The sequence below is a fragment of the Diceros bicornis genome, chromosome 40 (assembly GCF_020826845.1).
Source record: "Diceros bicornis minor isolate mBicDic1 chromosome 40, mDicBic1.mat.cur, whole genome shotgun sequence".
NCBI classification, from domain to species: Eukaryota; Metazoa; Chordata; class Mammalia; order Perissodactyla; family Rhinocerotidae; genus Diceros; species Diceros bicornis.
This window is the reverse complement of record NC_080779.1, coordinates 11,498,955-11,505,641: the sequence shown is the minus strand read 5'-3', so window position 1 is coordinate 11,505,641 and position 6,687 is coordinate 11,498,955. Positions and strand designations below refer to the sequence as shown.

The 6,687-nt window shown below is 45.1% G+C and overlaps 1 long non-coding RNA gene across 1 annotated transcript in view; it reads left to right on the top strand.

Annotated features, from left to right (window-relative positions):
- Positions 1 to 3,028: 3,028 nt before the first annotated feature.
- LOC131399853 (uncharacterized) overlaps positions 3,029 to 6,687 on the top strand; it is a 49,730-nt gene continuing 46,071 nt past the window's right edge. The window contains exon 1 of the long non-coding RNA XR_009217252.1: positions 3,029 to 3,100. This is a non-coding gene — a long non-coding RNA (uncharacterized LOC131399853). The remainder of the gene's footprint in view (positions 3,101 to 6,687) is intronic.

Genomic DNA, 6,687 nt, shown 5'->3' with positions numbered 1-6,687 from the left:
TATTATAAGCTTGTAATCATTTGAAAGAGTTCAGCTAACAGGCACAAAACCTGAAGGGAATGCTATCCATTTGGCTGGTTTGGGCTACTTGCTGAGAGTGAACGCTGCTCCTCCCCTGCAGGGCACAGGGCAGCCCCGGGGAGCCATGAGTCACAGAGAGGGCTATGAGCAATGCTTGAAAGGTTGGCCAGAGCTGGGGGTGGAGAGAGGGACACAGTTTAACTACTATTTTACAGGACACAATCTATTTTACCTTCTCCCTTTTTTTCTCTCTCTAGATACATTTATGTGTATGTATACGTATATATGCATATGTACGTGTATATCTATCTCCATATGCATATGTATATATACGTACACACACAAATGAATTGAAATTGAGTAATTGAGGCCCTGCTTTCAAAATGACATTCTAAGAATTGTTTATCAAAATATTAAAACCAATTTTTAAAACCAAAAGAAAATGAAAAAAAAAATCCCTCTCTTACAAGTGCAACAAGTGTCCCCGAGTTTTGGGAGTCGGAATCAGGCAAAGCCTCGGCCTGTCAACGCTCGTGGAGTCTTCGCGTCTGTCCCCGTGCAGGACGAACCGTGAGTGGATGGTCCCGGCGTTGCTGGGCACCAGGCTGAAGGCAAGCACGTGGGAAGATAGAAAGTTCGAGAGGCAGAGTGCTCTGCCGTGAGCGAGGTCTGGCTTCGGGTCTGAGCTCTGTCACCAGACAGTGCCTGTGTAACTGTGGACACGTCACTTCCTCTCTCTGGGCCTCAGTTTTCCTCTTCTGTAAAATAAGAGTGTCCCTAAGTGACCCACAAGTTCCTTGAAGAGCCAACATTCCGTGACTTATAATCATGAGGCAATAGAATCTGAGAGCTGGTGTCACAGGCCCAGTGTCGTCCCAATGGCCCAGATCTCACGTCACTGTGGAGGGCGATCATGTGGCCTTGACTCTGTTCCGACGTGCAGAGGCAATGATTTTGGGCTGAGACACTTGCCACATGGATTTTCTTCACCATTTCCATAGGAGACCCAGAGTAAACAGGGCTGGGAACACACCGCAGGGGTCTCTCATCTCAGCTCCTTCATTGAATAGCTCTGTGATCTTGGGCACAGAACGATCACGTTACCCTCTTGGGGTTCCTCCATCGGAATATGTGCCCTGCAAGGTCGCAGTCAGGACTGCGGCTACGGCAGCGTCTGCTGCGTGGCGCTGCTCAGTCACCAGCAGCCCGCGATTATGATGAGGTCTCACACACTCCACAGGGAACTGCGGACGGCACGAGAGTCCTGGCCCCCTGGCAACAGCAGACCAGAATGCAGAGCCATGGTCTAATGAGCTCTTTCTTTATAGAAACATCTTCGTGAGTGCAAAGCAGCAATTAGATTTTCCAGAAAACATCTGACTGCAGTTTCTGGGAAATGTTTTTATAGCTTCACAGGAATAAACCCTTTCTCTTCTGGAATTGCAGGGTGGAGCGGGTGCCCCGAGCGTTCCCTCTTTGGGAAGTGTTTCCCTTGGATAGCGTTCAAACAGCAAAACCCTCGTATACATCCCAATTTGGATAACCCCTGTTTTGATGATATTTGACCAAGGATTAACTTCAAATTTAGACTGAAGGAGCAGGCAACTTCTCTCATCAACATATTTATAGAGGTGATATTTCAAGATTTCTGATTTATGTGTTTTTTATTTAGGTCACTTTGGGGTCTTTTTTCTGAATCATGGTCAAAATATCCAGATGAATAAAAATGTAAAACTTTTTACACATAATCTCACTTCTTATAACTAAGCACTTGTATAAGTAAATATTTTTTTATTTGCAAGTAACAACCCATCTCAAAGTAGCATATGGGAGAGAGAGAGAGAGAATCTATTGGCTCATAAGACAGTAAAGTTAAGTAAAACTCAGGAACAGAACAGCTTCAGGCATGGCTGGATCCAGGGGCCATCAGGGTGCCTTATCTTTTTGTCTGTTGGATGGGTTCTCTTCATATGGTGGGCATATTCGCCACTGGTAGCTCAAGGTGTACCTTATATTTGCACAGTAACTCACATGAGAAAAGATCATCCTCCCCAATATTTCTGGCTGAAAGAGCCCAGGGAAGAGTCTGACTTGTCCAGCTCATGTCTTGTGTTCTTCTCCGGACTAGTCCCTGTGGCCACAAGCATGGTATAATCTGATTGATCAGGCTTGAGTGGCATGTCCTCAACCATTCTACAACTCAAATTGTGTGCCTGCTTTCACATCACTGTTTCTTCATTTCTAAAAATAGTGAGAAGAATATCTGGTGTATTTCTTAAGGCTGCATTGCTTGGTAATTGCTTGCCATTGTGTGCTTGATTTTCTGGGACTGCAGCATCGCATCGCATTACAAAGATGACTACAGACACGGGCAGTGTAAATAAGATGTTGGCTGGTCAAAAACTCAGGCCGGCCTTCTCTCCCTGGGGTTACTGGAGAGGGGGATCTGGTCCCTCTTTGCTTTTCTTCTTGGGATTTATGAAGGGCTTTCTCCTCTCCAGAGCTTTTTAGTCCCTACTGTTGCGCTCAGAACCAAAAGTAGAAAACTCGATTGAAATGAAAAGCTTGGAATTTGTTGTTGAAAAATCCCAAAGCCTTTGCAGTGTGTCTCTCCTCGCTCAAAATCGAGGGCTGGTGAGGTCAAGGGAAACGTGGGCATCATTTGCATTATTTGACCCGACAAGAGATTTTCACATATTGAGGTATATGGGGTAACTATTCGGGTTCAAAACTGATTCGGCTTGAACTAAAAAGCCTGACTTATGACCTATCAAACATGCATTGTAGATCTGCTTAACCATTAAGGAATGCACTCTCTTAAGAGAAGAATGCATACTTCCCCTCCTATGCCCTATTGGTGACACCCTATTGGTAACGCCCAGATTTGTCCCTTTCCTGACATCATGGTCACACTGACCTGTTAATTTGCAACTGAATACCTCTTTGAAGTTTTGATAAAAATGTGTCCTGTTTAATGTATGTTCTTTGTTCTAAGAAGATAGAAGACTAGACTGAAAACCATGCTTCTCCAGAACGCCGTCGAAGGCCTTCCCGGGTTATCATCCTCCCTCTGGCTCAGGTAAGCTGACCTTATTCCTCTTATCTGTACAACGGTCATTGGTTATTTTGTGTCGACAGACCTATGCCCAATGTTGTGCCATTTCGATAAACGGTTTGTTCAATAAGGAAGCAGCGGTGGTAACTGATTCTCTTTCCTCCTCAGCAATGAGGGGTGGACTCACCAGGGACACATCCCTTGTGAGGAAAGCCCCTTGAGAAGCGAAATGAGTCATTACTTTTCCAGGGCTGTGCTGAGAGCGCAATGCTTTGGTGTTAACTGAAATTCCCCTTTTCGTGAGATTTCCCTTAAAGACCAGGAAAAAAATGATTGGGGGGAAGTGAATAACACGGTACCTTAGCTCTTAAAAGGCTTGAAATGATTCTGTACACGTCATGTCACTTAGAGAGGAGATAGGCTCGTGCTGTTCGTAGATGGGGAGACTGAGGTGCTACCTGAGCCACTTAGCCAATGTCACACACCAGTTGGGGCCCACCTGGAACCCTGACTCCTTCTCCGGGTGCTCAGAGCCTCAGACACATTTGCACACGGCTTCAGTTGTGAATTGGGGGTAATTTATTTTCACATCCTCCTTAGGAAACCAGGCCCTCCATAATCAACAGAACTTCATAGCACAGATCCTAAAATTTAAAACTCACCTAACCAAAAAGATCTTACTGTTTTACTCCCTTGAACAGTCTTCACAATCTCCGTACAGATCTTTTAGGTCATACTCCTGCTGTGTACTTCTGAACAAATAGCCCCACCCCTGTTATCAAATGTTTTTGACCTCTTTTCAAATGCACATGATCAGTTTTCCCTCTCAAATAGCCCTTTGAAGACTGTTTACCTGTGAGTGCCCTCCCCTGTGGGTCACCAGCAATTTCTGGAAGGTTGGTGGGAGGTGGTCCTGGGCCTTGTGTACACACGAATGTGTGCCTGTGACTGGGAGGGCTAAGGCCAGCAGCGCAGGGCTCCCTGGCTTCTCACTGGAGGGAGCTTCCTAATTTCTCCTGCATGAGGGTCCCCAGGAAACAACCAAAGCTATACTGCAAAATTCCTAGTCTCTGATGTTTTCCCACAACCAGCGAGCCTCTTCCTTGACCCCTTCCCCTCTGTGATTTCCCCTCCTCAGAGGTGAATGCTAGCTGAGTGGTGGGCTCCTGACTTTCCACTGGCCTGAGTGGGGCACGGGGAGCCCGTCCTAGGACTTGCTGGAGTGACAACATGTGCATTCCTTCCTCCCATGGCTCTTCTCGCTGTAATTTCAAGGTCTGGAGCTTTCCCTGACCAGGCACAGTCTGCCTGCCCTACGTTTAACTGACTGCACTAACCTTCCTGTTCCTCATCTGTGAAATGGGGATAGTATGTCCTACTCACCCATGGGTTTGCTGTGGGGATCAAATGAGAGAAAACCCACAGCATTTTAGAGGGCCTGCCATCCACACCTCCAGCCTCTCCATTGGGCAAGGCTGGAAGCCCCGTTAGCTTAATACGATGACAATTGTCTGCAGGCATAAAGCCAAATTAACTATTGTACGGCGACTTATAAGATGCGGACACACTAATTCATTAGATCCTCACGCTGATCCTGTGTGGAAGTTATGGTGGGTATCCCATTTTTGCCAATGAAGAATCACAGGTCCAGAGGTAAAGGAATTTCTCATTTCTAAACTTGTCCTTTTCCCCACTATAGTGGAACCACTTGTAAATAATCTTATTCGTAAAATGTTATAGCTCTGCAGGAAACAATTCGAAGTTGTAAAGAGTTTGTGAAAATATAAAGGGCTATCTGTATCTTTAAACTAATCAGGGCAGAGAGTTAGGGACTGAATTATAGCCCTCTGATAAGAAATTTTCACATATTGATGTACATGGGGTAGCTATTCTGATTTAAACCCAATTTGGCCTGAACTAAAGAAGCCTGATTTATGGCCTATCAAACATACATTGTATGTCTGCTTTAACCATTAAAGAAAAGGATGCATTAACATTATCTCAAAGTAAAAGAATGCACTCTTTGAAGCTAAGAATGCGTACTTCCCCTCCTAGACACCAGGATCGGTAACGCCCCTGTCAGTACTGCTGAAGGTAAGTTTCCTTTCCTGAACATCAGGGTCATGTTGACCTGCTAATCTGCAACTCAAGATCTCTTTGAAACTTTGATGAATACGTATCCTGGGTGTGTTTGATGTATGTCCTTTGTTCTAAAAAGGTATAAGGCTGTACTGAAAACCATGCTTCTCCAGAATGCTTTCTTCCTTTGTGAAGGCTGCTCTCCCGGGTTATAATCCTCAGCTTTGCTCCACTAAAATTCACCTGATTTCTCCTATCTACAGAATGGTTATTGGCTCTTTACATCGACACCTATCTCCATCTTGTCTGGTACGGGGATACCAGATTTGGCAAGGTTTGGGCGCATCTGATGACCAGACGCTAGAGCAGTAGATTAGAGGCCCTCTACTTGGTCACTTTCTTGCCAGAGGCAGCGATGTTCTAGCTGACATTGAACATTTGCCTTTCTCGTGGTACATTTTCACTTTAAGTGGAGAAGATGACCACCTTCTTCTCTGGCCTGTCCTTACACAACATTGAGGGGAATACTCTGGGCATATCTAAGCCTGGCCCTGAGACGTCGTGAGAGGTAGGAAGATCGAAGATTTGAGAATCAGAAGAACCAAATTAGAAGACCAGAGCTGCAATTTAATAGCTGTGTGACTGGAATCATTTCTCTAACCTTGCTGAGTCTTACTTTTTGCTTTTGTAAAATGGGTTTATTATAGCTACATTGCACAGTCATTGTGAGGATTAAATGAAATCAAGTTGAAACCGGGGGCCCAACTTACTTTAACTATACTTAGTTGTCTGTTTGCAAAAGTAGTTAGATAATGCATTACGAAAGCCGGCCCTATAGATAACATCTCTGACGCTTGGGTCACCATGGTAACAGGTGCTTAAGTTTTTCAGAACTGAGAGTTGACTCCTTGTTCAGTTCAGGCAGGTTAAGACCACTGACTCATCAACTGGGCCTGTGCGGATGACTGATAGATGACCTTTTGATGCCGGGGGGGGGGGGGGGCAAAAAAATCCACTGTCAGATCATGCTCATGCCACCATTTTGTGAACATGCATCCCATGAAGAGCCATGAAGCTTGGCTGTGCTTGTGCAGATCATCAATTACCTCACTTCTCCTTACCTCCAATCATCTATTTCCACACTTCACACCACCCTGCCCCTCTATCCCATAAATATCCCTAAACATGATTTTTGAGGAGGCAGATTCGAGATTTGTCCTCCCACCTCCTTGCTTGGCTGCCTTGTGAATAAACCATTTCTCTGCTGTAAACTCATCATCTCAGTGATTGGCATACTGTGCAGCAGACGCCTAGTTTGGTAACAAAGTATGTAAAATTCTTGTTACAGAAGATAGTCAGCAAATGATAACTGACATCTCCATGCCTTAAACTTCAAGCTCTCTCTCTCTCTCTCTTTCCCTCCCCTACCCCTTCTCTTTCCTTCTGTCTCTCTTTCTCCCCCATCCCAGTTCCACACCCCTTGGACAATCATGTGAAATCTCAGAGCCTCAGTCTCCTCAACTATAAGAGAA